This window comes from Vombatus ursinus, unplaced genomic scaffold (assembly GCF_900497805.2).
Source record: "Vombatus ursinus unplaced genomic scaffold, bare-nosed wombat genome assembly UNPS02009132.1, whole genome shotgun sequence".
NCBI lineage: Eukaryota > Metazoa > Chordata > Mammalia > Diprotodontia > Vombatidae > Vombatus > Vombatus ursinus.
In genome coordinates, this window is record NW_020948910.1 from 8,315,899 (window position 1) to 8,333,559 (window position 17,661).

At 35.5% G+C, this 17,661-nt stretch overlaps 1 pseudogene; it reads right to left on the minus strand.

The window, feature by feature from the left end:
• Positions 1–1,330: 1,330 nt before the first annotated feature.
• LOC114034842 lies at positions 1,331–2,451 on the minus strand (annotated as a pseudogene).
• Between the last annotated feature and the right edge of the window lie 15,210 nt (positions 2,452–17,661).

Below are 17,661 nucleotides of genomic sequence, written 5' to 3' on the forward strand. Positions count from 1 at the left end.
TCTATGTATATACCTTCTAAATGTTGCAATAAAAATACAGTTGTCAAGAGTCACAACTATCATCTTCCCATGTAGGAATGTAAACAGTTTACCCTTATTTGAAAATGTTATTTTTTTCTTTCTTGTTTACCTTTTTATGCCTCTTTTGATTCTTGTATTTGAAAACTGAATTTTCTGTTGAGCTTTGTTCTTTTCATCAGGAAGGTTTGGAAGTCTCCTGTTTCATGCAGGTCCATCTCCTTCCTTGAAAGATTATGCTCAGTTTTGCTGGGTAGTTGATCGTTGGTTGTGATCTAAGCTCTTTTGCCTTCTGAAATATTATATCCCAGGCCCTGTGATCCTTTAATGTAGCAGCTGCTACATCCTATGTAATCCTGACTGTGGTTCCATGATATTTAAAGTGTTTCTTTCTGGCTGCTTGCAGGATTTTCTCCTTCACCTGATAATTCTGGAATTTGGCTACAATATTCCTACAATTTTCATTTTGGGATCTCTTTCAGGAGGTGACAGGTGAATTATTTCAATGACTATTTTACCCTCTGATTCTAGGACTTGAGGGCAATTTTCCTCAATAATGTCTTGAAAGATGCTGTCTAGGTTCTTTTTTTGATCATGCCTCTCAGGTAGACCAATAATTCTTTTTTTTTCCAGGAGGAAACACATGAATTTATTATATACTTGAAAAAAAGAAAAGCAGATAACATATTCTCAGTATCATGTACAATCATCAGGATAAAAATTAAATCTGTGACTCTCAAAAATCATGCTAACTCTTTCCTGTCTAGCAATAAGGAAACAAATGAAAGGACAACCACTCCAGTATCCTATAGAACTGTTTTAGATAAAGATAATATATTCAAAATGCATCCCAGCCAGATGAGGATGGCAGGGTGGAGTAACAGTGGAATGGGGAAACTGGCCAATAAGTGTTCAGTCCATGTTGCATGTGCAATATGAGTCTGCCTGCTGGTAATCAATGTAGAGACCTGGTGAATTCAAGTATATGATGAAGCCCTGTTAGCCTTTGTACAGCTGTCCAGTGACTGATCTTGTTGAACATGAACACATAGTGCTCCTTCTATTGGCTCTGTGTAGTCTTTCCTGATCCTGAGTGAATCTGAGATGAGATAGATCAATTTATGATCTCATGGGCTTCAAAACGTCATAGAACTACCAAGGGTCCACAGAGCCTGCTGATAGCCACAATAACCAAGTCTGGTATGGAGCCAGACTTGAGGACGCTACCTGCTTGGCCCAGCCCAGCAACAGCTAGCCTCAGTCACTGTGTCCTGCAAGCAAGGGAGCAACTCATTCATTAGTTATGTAACACTCAGAAGTGAATCTGGTGGGGCTCACTCCGATGACTCTCTAGAGTTTGGTAATTCTTCCCTCCTATGCTTTGAAAAGACATTGTGCACTCCCCTCCTTCCTGAGGATCCAGGTTATACATATATAAGTATCCACTTATAATCAGGGAATCTTCTGAATTGTGGCAAGTGAACAGATATTTTTGTGACCACAGAATGGTAGTTGGACAGTAGCAAATGCTCTACCCTGGTTAAACATTTCTGTTACTTGAGAGGGCAAATAGCTGGTAGATGCCGTAAGCACTTTCCCAAAGTAACCAGTCCAGGTAGTGGGTTCCTCCTGAGGTTTCTCTTTCACAGTCTCAGGTTTGAAGATGTGCACTGTTTCAGTGTTACTGGATGCAGAGAGGAACATTTCATCCATGCTGAAGGCCAAAGAACAAATGCTTACACAGCTCTTTACTCCTCTCCGGAACTCAAAGATTTTCTGTCCTTCTGGGAGGGAGAATACCCTAACCACAGTTCCCTTCTCAGAAGCAGTGGCAAGTTTAGTACCACTTGCATCAAAAGTCGAGGCTGGTAGGGGTCTATCATAGGCTGGTATCATATTAGCAGCCATCAAATTAATAGTGTCAAAGACTTGTACTTCCCCCAATAGTTGCACTCCCAGGATAAGCCAGATAACAATTGTCATTGTTTATTGACAGGGCACACAAACCTGCAGAGTTAAGGGGAGTTTCCTTGATTTCATGCAGTACCTTCATATCACGAATATTGTGTATATATAGACATTCTTTGAGGCATACTATCAACCTCTGCCTATTCAATTTGACTGCCAACATGGTATTGGAATAGCTATAATTGCATATTTCAGTCCCTTTCTTAAAGTGGCAAACTTTTAGCTTCCATGGAGCTTTGAGGCTAACAATAGCCACCAGGCTACTTGAAAATAGTCTTTCCACAATACACACATCTTCGGTATCAGTACATTCATAAACCTGTTCCAGCTTATCCACAGAGGAAAGAGAGAGAAGAATCTGTAACCAGATTTACTACCAACAGCTAAGGACATGTTGTCCTGGTTGAAGTTGGCGAAGAGCAGCTGGGTGGAGCGGGCCTCCCCACTCTGACTGGCCAGGTTCATGGCTGGGGTGGGGGGGGGGAGCCTGGGCTCGGTCGCTCTACCTCCCGGGCCGGGACAGACGAGGAAGTCAGGGTCGGCTCCGGGCCCCGCTCCCCGCCGCCGCCGACGTCTCTTCCGTCGTGCGTCCTCCAGCTGCTGTGGCTCTTGCTGCCGCTCCTGCTGCTGCTGTCGCCGCCGCTGCCGCTCGTTGCTCCAACTCTTTCAATAATTCTTTAATTATCTCCCCTGGATCTATTTTCCCATTCAGTTGTTTTTCCAATGAGGTATTTCATATTTTCTTCTATTTTTTTCATTCTTTTGATTTTGTTTGACTGATTCTTGCTGTCTCATAAAGTCATTAGCTTCCACTTGCCGAAATTGTAATTTTTAATGTTTTCTTCAGTTAGCTTTTGTACCTCCTTTTCCATTTGGTCAATTGTATGTTTTTAGGAGTTGTTTTCTTCAGTAAATTTTTGTTCTTTTTCCAAGCTGTTGACTCTCACTTGAATACTTCTAATTTATTTTCCAATTTTTCTTCTACTTTTCTTATTTGACTTTTAAAATCCTTCTTGAGCTCTGCCAAGAAGGCTTTTTGGGCTTGGGACGAATTCCTATTTCCCTTTGAGGTTTCAGATGTAGGTATATTGACAATGGTGTCCTCTTGAGTTTGTGTTTTCATCTTTCTTGTCACCATAATAATTCTCTATGGTCAGTGTTCTTTTCTGCTTCTTGCTCATGATGTTTGCGTATTTCCTGGCTTTTAAAGCTGAGCTCTCTTGCTGGAGCATAGCAGCTTCTTGTGCTGGGGACCTGGGGTCTGGTCATTGGCTTTGTGTGGTGGGCCCTAAGGTGCTGGCAGCTGGTGGCGCTAGGTGTCTGGCAGCTTACCTGGTGCTGAGCTGGGGTCTTAGTGGTGGTGTCTGATGTGTGCTGAGGCCAGGTGGGGTTTTTCTGCATTTTTTCCACAGGTGATGTCATCACTGATGCAGGGGGATCTCCACTGCTGGAAGATGCTTGCCCACTCTGCTCTGTGCTGAAGCACATGTAGGTCTGCTGCTGGGTGATGCCTACCCACGTAGGGCTGCACTGGTGGTTCACTGAGCTGGAGTCTGCCAGGTCCCCTGGTTATGCTAATGAATGTGGGGAGTCCTGCTATTGACTTTTGCCTGCTCTACCACATTGGGACTCAGGATTTCCCACTGGTTTGCTGAAGTGGGATTTGCCACTGGCTTGCTGGGACACTTCCTGTCCTGGAATACACTCTCCTTTTACTTCAGTGAAATGGACCTTTCTTGCTGATCCTCCAAGTTTCCTGGGCTAAGAGACTGTTCCACCCTATCTTTCTGCTGGCTCAGCTGTTCCATGATTTTACTTGGTGGCCAGTGGTTAAACATTGATCAACACACCCTTGCAGAGAAGTGGCTTGATATAAACTTTCATTTCAGCAGTTCCTCCTGCTCCTTTCTTTTTTTTTTTATTAATTTATTTTGATTTATCAACAATAACTTCCATGAGCTTTTGAGTTTTAAATTTTTCTCCCTCTTTCTTCCTCCCCTCCCCAACATGGTGCACAAACTGATATAGGCTATACATATACATTCCTATTAAACATATTTCTGAAAGTTAATTTTGCCACCATCCTCCAGCAGCCTTCTTAAACTAGAAAAGCTCTGTTCCCCTTCATCTTTCTCATGTGGAAGATTTTCCCAATACATCTATAGTGTCTTGGTGAACAATTCTCAATCTCTTGAGACAGAGACTGTGGTGCTGCCATCCCTTCCTTTGATTCTTCCTTTTCTCCAGTAACTACTGTTTTGAGGAAGGGTACCAAGACCAGCATTGTTCACTCTCTCATTCCTCTCTGGGCCTGCTCCTAATTCTCTGAACTTCATTATCCAACATACTCCTATGAATGGTACCTTCCTTTCCTCTCTTTTCAGTTTCCTTTTATGTATTTTCTTTTCCCCATTTGAATGTAAGTTTCTTGAAGGCAGGAACTGTCTTTTTTTCCCCCTTCTATTTATATCCCTAATATTTAGCATAGTGTTCCACACATAACAAGAACTTAATAAATGCTAGTTAACTGGTTTGTTTATTAAGAAATGGGCAGAGAGTAGTATCTAAGTGATCTATAGTCACTAATTTTCATGAGATAACAATATTTTATCACTCATATCAAATCAATATTTTATACTTGAAATATATAATACTTTGGCTGTAAAACATACTCAAAATAAAGCAATAAATATTTGAATGAACTATTCATATAATTTGGTGAAAAACTATTGGAAAAGGTAAAGCGTTAGAACATTAATTGACTAAATTTCCTGTATGTATTGATCCATATTATTAGATATTTTTTATCTGCTAGTTAACACTTTTGCCTACATAGACTTTGTCTTTCTGGATTAATCTCAATATCTTGCTGATGGAGACCTTGGTCTCTGCCCTCTTTAAGAATCTTTGTGACTCCTAAGTAGTAAGTTGACTACTTGTGTTATTAAATCTGACTGATATTTATATAGTGATTTGAGGTTTATGGAAAGAAAGAAATTTAATGGCATTATCTCATTTAAGCTTCATGACAACCCTGTGAGGTAAATACTTAGAGGCAGAATTTAAGGCAAGTTCTGTTTTGACTCCAAGTACAGCAACTACACACTCTAGTAAGTTCATAGGTCAACTAATGCCCTCCAAAAAGAAGCAATGAAGGGAAAAAAAGGAAAATAATTGGGTATGTTTTTCAAAATAGCATTCAGTGTCTGGCAATTGTCCTGGAATTTCATGTGGTTGTTATAAGTTGGAATGATTTCCTTGTGATCTTAAAGAGCTAAAACATGTGCATCTAACTGACTACCAAGGAGAGATTAAGACACTCAAAAGAATTTGCTTTACTGAGAACGAACATAATAGCCAGTATAATATTCCTATCTATAAAAATATTAGCAAATAACACTTCAAAACAAATATCTCTTTTCTTCCACTCCAAAACACACACAAAACAGAAGAAAGCTAATATCTGTTTGTCATTTTATAGGCTTAATATTTATCAGCTCATCCAAATTTCTTATATTCCTAGGCCATGTGGATGGCTTTCTTTTTCATGCAGGCCTTTAATATAATTTTAGAAATACAAGGGAGGACACACGACACAGCAATTTTAACTGTATGCAGAATAAATATTATATGATTAAGTTGACCATTTTGTTGTGTTTATAAAGTAATTCAATGTGTTATGTTCTTATACACGTAATCTAAAAAACATCTTTTCTTCTTTCTGATTCACAAGGATTCTGATACTACTACAACCCTGAGAAAAAGACAACTTTCAATTTTTTCTCAAGCTCTAAAGTATCTCTAAATGTTCAACAAACAATTCAAAATTTAACAAAATTTTATTAAATACCTTCTGTGTATGTCGTGCCACATTTTTTTGTTGTTGTTGAAAGGTGAAGAATAGGAGACTTTGACCTCAGGATTATATTCAAGAGGGTCAGTGGTGGGAATGGGAGGATATTAGTAACATTAAAAGCAAAAAAGAGCTAAAACATAATCTTCTGAGAGATTCAAAGATGGAGAGATCAGGTAAAGCTATGAAGATATTGAATGTTTATAGAGGAAACGATACTAGTGTAGGGCCTAAAAATACAGGAAGAATATTGATTGGCAGATATAAATACAAAAGACACCGAAGTAGCAGAGGACAGGTTGAGATTTAGGAAATAAAGTGCCTTCTACTTTGATTGGGAAGTAGGATATGTGAAAAGGGTGGGAATGAGATAAATATGGAAAGGAAGATTGGAGTCATGTTGTAGAGGATGTTGAATGCCAAGATCAGTAATTTATACTTTATTCAATAGGTATGAAGAATCACTTCATTTTTGTTCAAGTTTTTGAAATAATGGAAGGCTGAAAATGGTGATTTAAGAGTCTATAGTCAAAGTGACAAAGGTTGATCTAGAAACTGGATAGATTCAAATGAAGAAGGACAGCTGAGGCATTGTGATGTAATGAAAAGACTGGTAGTCATCCAGTCAGTTAACAAGCATTTATTAAGTTTTTACTATGTGTCAGGCACCATGCTAAGTGCTGATTAGGGTTACAAAGAAAGTAAAAATGCTATCTTTGCTCTTGAGGACCTCAAATTCTAAGGAAGATAACATGGTAACAATAACAGCTATATACAAATAAGAAACATACATATACACACATATTATGCAAACACACACATACATACAAATAGTACATATATATGTATATGGAGATAATCAACAAAGGGAAAATATGAGCATTAAGGTGGATAAAAAAAGCCTTTTTGCAGAGGGTAGTTGATTATTGAAAGAAGCCAGGGAAGCCAAGAGGCAGAGATAAGGAAGTAAAGAATTCTAGGGATGAAAGAGAGTCAGATAAAATGCACAGAGTAGAGAGATATAGTGCTTCATTCAAGGAACAGCAAGGATTTCAATTTCACTCTATTGTTGAATACATGGCAACAGGAAGTCAAATGTAAGAAGGCTGGTAAGACAGAAAGTGGCAGGTTATGAAGGGCTTTAACAGAGGACTGTGTGTTTGATCATGGCAATAATAGTGATCCACCAGAATTTTTTGAAGAACAGAGGTGACATGATCAGACCTGATTTTAGGAAGATTGATTTGACAGCTGAGTAGAAGATAGACTGGATTGGTGAGAGATTTGAGGGAGGAATCCCAACCAGCAGGTTATTGCAAAAATCCAGGGTGAGGTGATAAGTTCCTACAACAGGGTGGTGGCAATGTCAGAGGAGAAAAGGGTGTGCATCTAAGAGATGCTACAGAGCAGAACTTGGAAACAAATGGATATGGTGGGCTTGAGAGTTGAAGGGGATAGAGTTATGAGTCAAGAATGACACAGAATTATAAAACCTAGGTGACTCTCAGTCCCTTCACTGTAATAGGAAAGTTAAAAGAAGGGAGGCTTGATATAGATAAGGGTAGGGGGACTTCAGTTTTAGTCATGTTGAGTTTAAGATGTCTACTGGACATCTAGTTTGAGATGTATAGTGGTCAGTTGTAGATGTAAGTCAGAATTTAGGAGAGAGATCATAGATGAATAAGTAGACCTAAGAATCTTCAGAGTAGAGACGATAATAATATGCATGGGAGGTGATGATATTATCAGAGAAATACCATAGAGGTAGAAGAAAAGAAGACCTAGGGCAGTGCTTTGGGGATAGCCAAACTAGAAGGCATACCCTGGATAATGATCCAGGAAAGGAGATTGAGAAAAAGTGGCTTAGGCAGTTATTGTGGATGAGTTTCTCAATGAGTTTAGCCCCAAAAGGGAGGAGAAGTATGGCACAATAGCTAGTAAGGATTAATAGATTGAGAGTTTTAGGGATAGAGGAGACATGGGTGTGTTTTCAAGCAATAGAAAAGCAGCCATCATACAGGGAGAGAGTGAAGATAAATGAAAGAGAAGGGATAACAGTTCCAGTCTTATAGAGAAGAAAGAATAGAAAGTGATGACTTGTGCATTTAGAGGGAACTGATTTTGTAAGGAGAATGTACTCTTCTTCATGAGAGACAGGAAACAATGAGAAGATAGAGACAAAAGGTATCTGGGCAATGTGAGATGAAAAGGGGAGAAGAAAAGGGAGTTCTCACTGAATTGCTTCAACACTTATATTCAAATCTTAGCTCTGATAATCTCTTTTTGACCTTAAGCAACCTTCAGTTACCAACTGAACAGATGTCATTAGTGATTGTGAGAGAAGATTCAAGATAATTCTGTGCTTTTAATTCTATGTGACTCTCATCAACAGAAAGAGAGTTTAAGAAGAATTTTTTAAAAAATGATTAATTCAGTTGAGAAGATGCTAAGTTTATGGTTCCAAGAGGACAAATGATTAAATAGGGGCTGGGGGAATAGTTAAAAAAAAAAGACTGCAGAGTCAAAATGACTGAGATTTTGTTTCTGGATAACTGGGAGAATGAATGTGCCTTCTATAGAAATTAAAAGTTAAGACAAGACAGGTTTTGTGGGGGAGATAATGAGTTCAAATTTTGACATTCTGGTGGCAGGATATCCAACAGATTTCCTGTAGGCAGTTCTAGATAGTGAACTGGAGTTTGAAGGAAGAGTTAAAGATAGTGTCATAGTTTTGAAAGACAATTCTGCAAAAATAATATTAGAAGATATTAAGATTGCCAAATCATAGTATAGGCAGAAAGGAAGGAAATCAAAAACAGCACCTTTGCAGACTGCCTAGACCGGAAGTGTGTGAGAGGAAAAGAATGAAGAAAAGGAGATGGAGAAACATTGGTCAAAAAGATAGAAGGAGAACCAGTAGAATTCCATAGACCAGAGTTTAAAGAGTCAAGGAAGAAAATAATGTCAAGAAGGAGATTCACCAAGAGTATCAGAAACTACAGAAAGGTTAAAGAAGATGAAAAATAAAAAAGAAGCTATGGATATATGAATAGCAAAAGTGACCTGCATATAGGATAAACCATACCACTGTTTAAAAGCACACAATGTTTAAATATTTAATCATTACAAATTGAATAGAATCATGATAATGAAACTTTTTAGTTAATAGTGGATACAAAAGTGGAGGAAAAATAATCCTTAAAGATCCAACATAATAATTATGTCACTGAATTATGATTTTGAATTATTACTTTGCTTTTACAGGGGTCAGTTTAAGAACTGTTCCACTGAGTAATATTTTTATGTCTTTCATACAACTAGTTGAAAATATTATTTATCACATTATTCATTGCCCTCTATATAAAGACCTTTATGATTAATATATATTTGGGTTTGGTTTCAGGAAAACTCTTTTTGGCAGATGAAAAAATAATTCCATGTAACACTACGAGCAAGTGGGCTATGGTGAAAAGAAGGTTGGCTTATGAATAGAAGATCTAGATTTGGATCCCTTGTCCCTCATTTTATTAGCTGTAATTTTCTGCAGATCCCTTTGCCTTTCTGTGTCTCAGTTCTCTCATCTGTATGATAGAGTGATTAGTCAGTAAATTTCAATAATATGATCTCTGAAGTCTTCTCTTTTACTAAAGCCTACCTTACTAGCGCAGAGCTATAAAAATGGATTGAAATTAGTAAGGAAGCAGATTTTAGCTTTTTATTTTTAAGCAAAGATCATTTTATATTTAATGTTTATTTTTTCTCAATTACAGGTAAGCCTAATTTTTAATATTTTCTTAAATTTGAGTTCAAAATCTATCCCTCCCCCCTCCTTGAGAAGACAATCAATTTGATATAAATTATACATGTGCAGTCGTGCAAAACATATTGACCATGTTGCAAAAGAAAACACAGACAAAAAGAATAATACACACACACACACACACACACACACTCACACTTTGATCTGCATTCACACTCCATCAGTTCTTTCTCTGGAAATGGATAGCATTTTTCATCATAATTCCTTAGGGATTCTCTTAGAGCATTGTATCACTGAGAATAGCTATTATTCACAGTTGTTCATTATACAATATCGTTACTGTGTATGCTGCTCTCCTGGTTCTACTCATTTCACTATGTATCAGTTCAAGTATGTCATCCTAGCTTTTTCTGAAAGCATCTTGCTCATCATTTATTATAACATAATAGTATTCCATCTCAACCATATACATAACTAGTTCAGCCATTCCTCAATTGATGGTTATACCCTCAAATTCCAAGTCTTTGTCATGACAAAAAGAGTTATTATAAATATTTTTGTATATATAATTTATTTTGCTTTTTCTTTGATCTTTTTTAAACACAGAACTAGTAATAGTACTGGTGGGTCAAAGAGTATATACAATTTTATAGCCCTTTAAGCCTAATTCCAATGCTCTCCAGAATGGTTGGATATAGATCACAACTTGACCATTAGTGTATCAGTGTCCCTATTTTTCCACATCTCCACCAACATTTATTGTTTTCCTTTTCTGTCATATTAGCCAATCTGATATGTGTGATAGGTACTCCAGAATTCCTTTAATTTGCATTTTTTTCCTAATCACTAAGATTTTTTTCTAAGTAGTGAGTTAGAGAATTTTTTTCATATTATTATAGATGGCTTTGCTTTGTTCTTCTAAAAACTGCTTATTCATACCTTTTGACCATTCTCTAATTGGGGAATTACTCACATTCATGTAAATTTGACTCAGTTCCCTATATATTTGAGAAGTGAGGGCTTTATCATAGAAACTTGATATAATTTCTCCCCCAGTTTTCCGATTTCCTTCTAACCTTGGCTGCACTGTACAAAATCTTTTTGGTCATATATTTTCCCCTTCTCCATAAATGTGACAGGTAAAATATTCCATATTCCCCTAATTTGCCTATGAAATCTTCCTTTATGTCTAGATCATGTATCCATTTTAACCTTATTTTTGTATACAGTGTGAGATGCTGGGTCAAATCTAGTTTCTGACAAACTGCTTTCCAGTTTTTAGAGTAATTTTTGTCAAATAGTGATTTCTTATTCCAAAATCTTAGATCATTGGTTTTCTCAAACACTAGATTATTATGAGCACTTACTAATATGTATTGTATATTTCATCTATTGCACTGATCTATTTCTGAACTACTACCAGATTATTTTGATAATTACCACTTTGTAATACAGTTGCATTTTTTTATTGATTCCCCTGTTATTCTTAACCACTTTTTTTCTTCCTAATCAATTTTATAATTATTTTTCTAGCTACATAAATTATTTTGTGTTATTTTGATTGGTATGCCACTGAATAAGTAAATTATTTTAGGTGGAATTTTCATTTTTATTATATTGGAATAAATTACCCATAAGCAATTAATATTTCTCTGATTGTTTATATCTGACTTTATTTGTGTGAAAAGTGTTTTGTAATAATTTCTGGATTTGTCTTGGCAGGTAGACTCCAAAGTATTTTTATTATCTGTAGTTATTTTAAATGCAATTTCTCTTTCCATCTTTACTGAACTTTGTTGGTAATATGGAGAAATGTTGATGATTTGTGTGGGTTTATTTTATATACTACAAATTTGCTGAAGTTCTTTATTGTTCCCACAAGTTTATTTTTTCTGGGATTTTCTAATTATACAATCATAGCATCTTCAAAGAGTGATAATTTTGTTTCCTCATTGCCTGTTCTGTTCTTTTATTTTATTTGTCTTGTCTTATTGCTATAGATATCATTTCTAGAAATACTGAATAACAGCATGATGATAGCCATCAATGCTTCACTCCTGGTTGTATCAAAAAGGCTTCTAGCTTATTCCCATTACAGATAGTGTTTGTTGTTGGTCTTAGACAGATATTACTGATAGTTTTAAGGAAGGCTCCATTGATTCCTATGCTTTCTCATCTTTTTAATAAGAATGGGTGAGTGTTGTGGTTTATCAAATTCTTTTTCTGCATCTATTGACACAATTACATGATTTTTGTTGGTTTTGTTATTGATATAGTTAATGATGCTGATTGTTTTCCTACTATTGAAGCAGCCCTGAATTCCTGGTTTAAGTCTCATCATAGTGTATGATCTTTGTAATATATTGCCAAAATCCCCCTGCTAGTATTTTATTTAGATTTTTTTGCATCAGTATTCAATAGGGAAATTGGTTTATAATTTTCTTTCTCTGTTTTTATCTTTCTAGTTTAGATATCAGCACCATATTTGTGTTATAAAAGGAATTTGGTAGGACTCCTTTGCATATTTTTACAAATTGTTTATATATTATTGGAATTGTTCTTTAAATGTTTGGTAGAATTCATCTGTGAATCTATCTGGTCATGAGGATTTTTTCTTAGAGAGCTCATTGATGGTTTGTTAAATTTCAGATTTTAGTTTAATATAAAGTATATAACTGTCAGAGGTACCCATATTGAGTTCCCAGTAACTGGAAATGTTCAAAAAGGTACTTGATGACCATTAATAGGAAATGTTGTAGAGTAGATTACTGTGTGTAATGTTGGGACTAGATGACTTATAATGTTCTTTCCAATGCTAACTTCCTATTAATATTTGAATTTGTATGTTTCAGAAAACCATCTATTCCAAAAGGCTTCACCTCTTAATTTTGTTGCCTGCCCTTAAACAAGACAAATGTGCCATCCAAGGAATGCAAATTGTTCAAATCAAGTAAGTTAGCATCTTTTTGCTTTCTGCATTCTTATATTCTATTTTATCATTAAATAGCTTATTTTGCACCACATCTTAAACTACAATTTACATGAAATCCTTTTGGAAGTAGGCAAGAAGAAAAGCAAAGTATAAGAGAAGAAATGTAAATAATACTAATTATTTATAGAATGCCAAACATGATAACTGGAATACATTTTTGTCTTAATATAAAAAATGCAGAGCTTTTGTCAGTTTTTACTGTCATTTAAGCTAAATAGTCATTCTGCTTCCAGATTAATCTGAATTGATCACATTTATTGAACAAATAAGCCATTTAATGGACAAATATTTTCCTTATTTGTGCTGTATTGGTCCTAAATTGATAAGAACATTAAAGGCTCAATAATAATTCAGCCAATAAGTACTTATTATGTGTCAGAGGTCAGGATACAAAAAAATGAAACAATTTCTGCTCTTTCAGATAACATGCACCTATATTAGTATGTATAATAGATACATAGAGAACAAATATAAGGTAGTTAGGGATAAAACATCCTAGCAGTTAGGAAGATCAAGAAAGTGTTTATGCAAAAAGTCATATTTGAGATGTATCTTGTAGGAAATGAGGGATTCTAAGTGGTGGAGGTGAGAGAAAACTATATACTAGATGTGGTAGACAGCCAGTAAAAAAAAAAAGTCTTTATAACATATGCATAGAAGGATTGAAAACCAGAAAATGCATTCAGATGAGAATGGAACGAAAAACACAACCTTAAGCCAACTTTATTAGTTGTTTCTAACAAACTCTCTTTGATTGTAGCAGGCCCAGAGGTAACTAGTAGTACTGGTACCTGAGGCAAACAGCACAAACAAATAATAGGTGGTGTCATAAAAAGCACCATCAGGTCATTTTTATTTTTTTAAATACAAATTTATTTGCAGGAGGTCAGGAAATCTCTGACTTTCTAATAAAAGGGTTCTTGAGGAAAAGATTGTCTCCTGCCCAAAGATGGAGGTAACAAAGATTTGGCAGAACCTTGAAGCTACTTCTAAGGAGGAGACCCTGTGTGCACAGGGAGCAGAGTGAGGCCAGGTTAAGGAATAACCAACTCACCTAGGGAGTACAGTGAGAAAAGAGGAGTACCAACTGGTATTTTCATATTTTAGCTGATATTTTCCTACTAAGTGCTAAACTCATTTTTTTATATTGTCTACTGAATGAATACAATTATTAACAGTACTCTCTGAATTTTGACAAAGACTTAATTTCCTATCATTAGTTATGAGTTTAGTGACAAGACAAAAACTCAAAAAGTACCACTCCCAAAATAATATTATGTCTCTCAGTAAGAGAGACATGATAGGCAATATAACCTAATAGACAGAAAAGCAACCCTAGGGTTAAAAAAAAAGATATGAATTCAAGGTCCATATCTAATGCATATTGACTTTTGTACCCTAGCAATGCCACTTAGCCTTTCAATACTCTAGGTCACATATGTCAAATTCACTGCAGTCATCAAAACACTTCAGTACAGCCTGAACCAGATCAAAATGTGATTGAGAAATCTTTAACTATTTTTTAAAAAATACAATACAACATAGATAATATTCATTTGCATTTTTCTAAGTCAGTATGTGGCCTACAAGGATTTGCTTCTATTTAAAATTGACACTACTGTTGTAAGCAACTCTCCAAGACAATGAGTTGAGGATATAGGGTGCTCCCTGTCTGGACAAGAGTGTTAAGGAGAAAGGAAGAATAAGAAATGTGGAGAGAGATAGAGAAACAGAGACACAGAAATGGCGACAGAGAAATAGAAACAGACACACAGAGACAGAAAAACAGAGATAGCCACAGAGACATAAAGACACAGAAAAAGATTCACTGAGAGACTCAGAGACTTAGAGACAGAGACAGACATTCAGAGAGAGACAGACAGTTTTCAATATTAGGAATAGTATATTGTATTCTACCTTAGTAAGACTGTATCTGGAGTAATGTTTAAAATTCTGGATGTCTCATATTAATGAAGTTGTGAGAAATTAGAGAACATTTAGAGGAGATCCAGCAGAATGATGAAGGGTGTTAAGATAACACTCAAGTCCTTAGGATCAAAGAAATGAAGGACATTTGGATTAAATAAGGAAAGAGAGAGGAAAAAAATTTTTGGTGTCTTTAAGTATTTGAACATCTATCAAGTAGAAGAGAAATTAATTTGTTCTACATGGCCCAAGAGAGAAGAACCATGAGGAATAGATAAAATTGTAAGGAGATGGATTGTATTTAAGTTAACAACAACTTTCCTGATAATTAGAGTTTTCTCTAGTTCCTAGAAGGAGTGGGTATACATGATCCCACACAGATGGGATTAGATGGCCACTAAGGTTCTGTGATGCTGTAGCTCTCCACTGATGGTGAGAAAGAAAAAGAAGAGAAAGAAAAAGCCTCCCTGCCCTCTAGCATCTCCAATGGCAGTTCTTGGACTAGTCATTTACTATAGTCAAGGGTCTGAAGGAAACTAATGTGATATCAGTGAATACAGGCACAGCCAGGAAGACAAGAGGAATTAGCTAGGATGATAGGATTAAGGAGGATAATTAAAGGACATACAAAATCAATACCATATGTACAGTGTAATATGAAAAAGGTCATTATTGAACTACAGCCAAGAACCAATGGTACAGATCATTAGAAAAACATGATTACAGGAGGGGGGAAATGATAACAAAGATCTGAAGAAGGGCAAAAGAAGAAAATATTTTAGAGAAAACATTACAATACCAATGGTCCAGATGCAAATACTAGAGATTATGAGAAAATACTTTTTAATCTCAATTGATGCATCATCTCTGAACCAGAAGTCAGGATATTTTTATTTTTACTTCACAGAACAACTTTATAGCAATCGAAGCAGAGCAACCTCATGCACATATTTTTCATTATTACATTGTTTTTGTGTTTTTCCCCATGTCTCAGGCAAATCTCCAAAATCTTTGATTTTTCATATGCTGCTTGAAGGTATGTGAAACAATCTAGCAATTAGTAATTTATTATTGCAGTATATTAGTTATTCCCCTTTGACCTCCAGCTAAAGGTGTGATCACAATATCTATTTGTATTATATTGATAACAAGAAAATCATGGGGCCATATGACCTTCCTGTAATGTGATTCAAAAATTCCCATGTAAGACTTTTATTTACTATTAATAGAAGAAGCTTTTCATGCTTGATCAAGCACAGTGTCAATAATGCCTCTGGATAAGATACAGTACTATAATTTTATGCTTACAAATAACATTATAGTCATAGCATATACGAGTCTCTGTTGATGGATCTTTATGGCCAAAAAAAAGGATTTTCCTCACTTCATGTTAACATATTACAACAAATATTCTACTGCCCTGATAGTTATGGTTATTATGTGTTTCCAAAATGAGCTTCATTTCCTAGGTTTTACACCATGCTGAAAAAAAAGGAAAAGAAAAGAAGGGATCCTTCTAGTTGGTACTTGAGAAGGAAAATGTGTTTGTTTTGTTACAAGTTTTTTTTTCTAAACCAGTTTTCCATATTCATTAACATAGTTGATCTTTCATATAGGAATTTCTCAGAAAATGGGGAGCTTTCAGAAACTTCAGGTATTTAAGGCTCAACAAAAATCTTGCATTTGGAAGCTAGTAATAAATGGTGTGTTGCTTTCAACAAAATATTTTTTTTTTGTTTTCCTTTTGCTTTGTGTAAAAATTATTACATTGACAACAAGATAATTCAATGAGTATAAGGTTAGAGGAAGTCTACTTACTTTTAGTTTCAGGATGAATGGATGGTTGTAATTTAATTGTTGAAATATACCTAGGTGTTACTGCATTTTTAAAAACCATATTATGATTCTTCATCTTTTCTCTGAGATTAGGTACTGGTCTTTATATTTATTTCCGTGCAAAATCAAATTTCCCCCCCAAAAATACATCCATCTCCATTTAAAAAAAGTTTCATCACTTCAAGAGCTTGATGCATTTGGGGTAGAAGAGATTTGATAGTTTCATACGACATGAGAATTTCTATACAATGACTACCTGTTTTATCCTGTCCAACCCTATCTGGATCCCTTAAGAACTGCAAAAGGACAGAGAAAAGAACATTGAGTATAAATTCTGGTTTTATAGACCTTTTTATGTCTTTGATCATTCACTGCAAATTCCCTTGGTTGAATTAATGGAACTAACAGAAGTCTTGCAGAAGTTCTTATAATTTTCTTTTCTCTCTCTTGAGTCTCCTTTAGACTTTCCAGCCCTGTAGGGACCATTTGGCTCTCCAAGTTGGAAGAGGATGGGTTTACAGTATTCACGTATGTCATTTGTGTCATAGTACCCTAGAGGTTTCTCATCACTTTTTGCATGGAACACAAATGTTGAAAGAACAGAAGGATCACAGGCACTTTCCCACACTGCACCAACCACAGCCCTTCTCTTTATCATTATTCTTACCTCAGAAAAATTTTATGTGATCTTAGGACAGTGACAACTTAATTATAACAACTGGGAGCCAAAGATCTCTCTCTCTTTCTCTCTCTCTCACTCTCTCTCTCTCTCTCTCTCTGTCTCTCTCTCTCTCTCTCTCTCTGTCTCTCTGTCTCTCTCTCTCTCTGTCTCTCTCTCTCCTCTCTCTCTCTCTCCATATTGCCAGGTTATGGTTAGAGAATGACCCCCAAATAGAAATAGCAAAGAGAAAACTGAAGTGTTCAGTATATCTGAGTTTCACAGGAGAAGATATTAAAAGGATAAATTTGAATTACTATTTCCCATAATATTTGTGTTCCTTTTTCAGGACTAATGTTTCAAACCAGATTTTCCTGTCCTTGAATTATATATATTATATATTATCTTATATATTATATATTATATTATAGTATATATATTATATATTATATATATTATATATTTTATATATATTATATATTTTATATATAAAATATGTCATCTCTCTTGTTAGATTATAAGTTCCTTGAGGAACTTAGGACTGTTTCAGTTTTTGTATTCCCAAACTTAGAACAGTGCCTGGCACTTAATGGGTCCTTAATACCTGTTTCTTGATTTATTAACATTTGAAACTAAGATATCAGTGATGG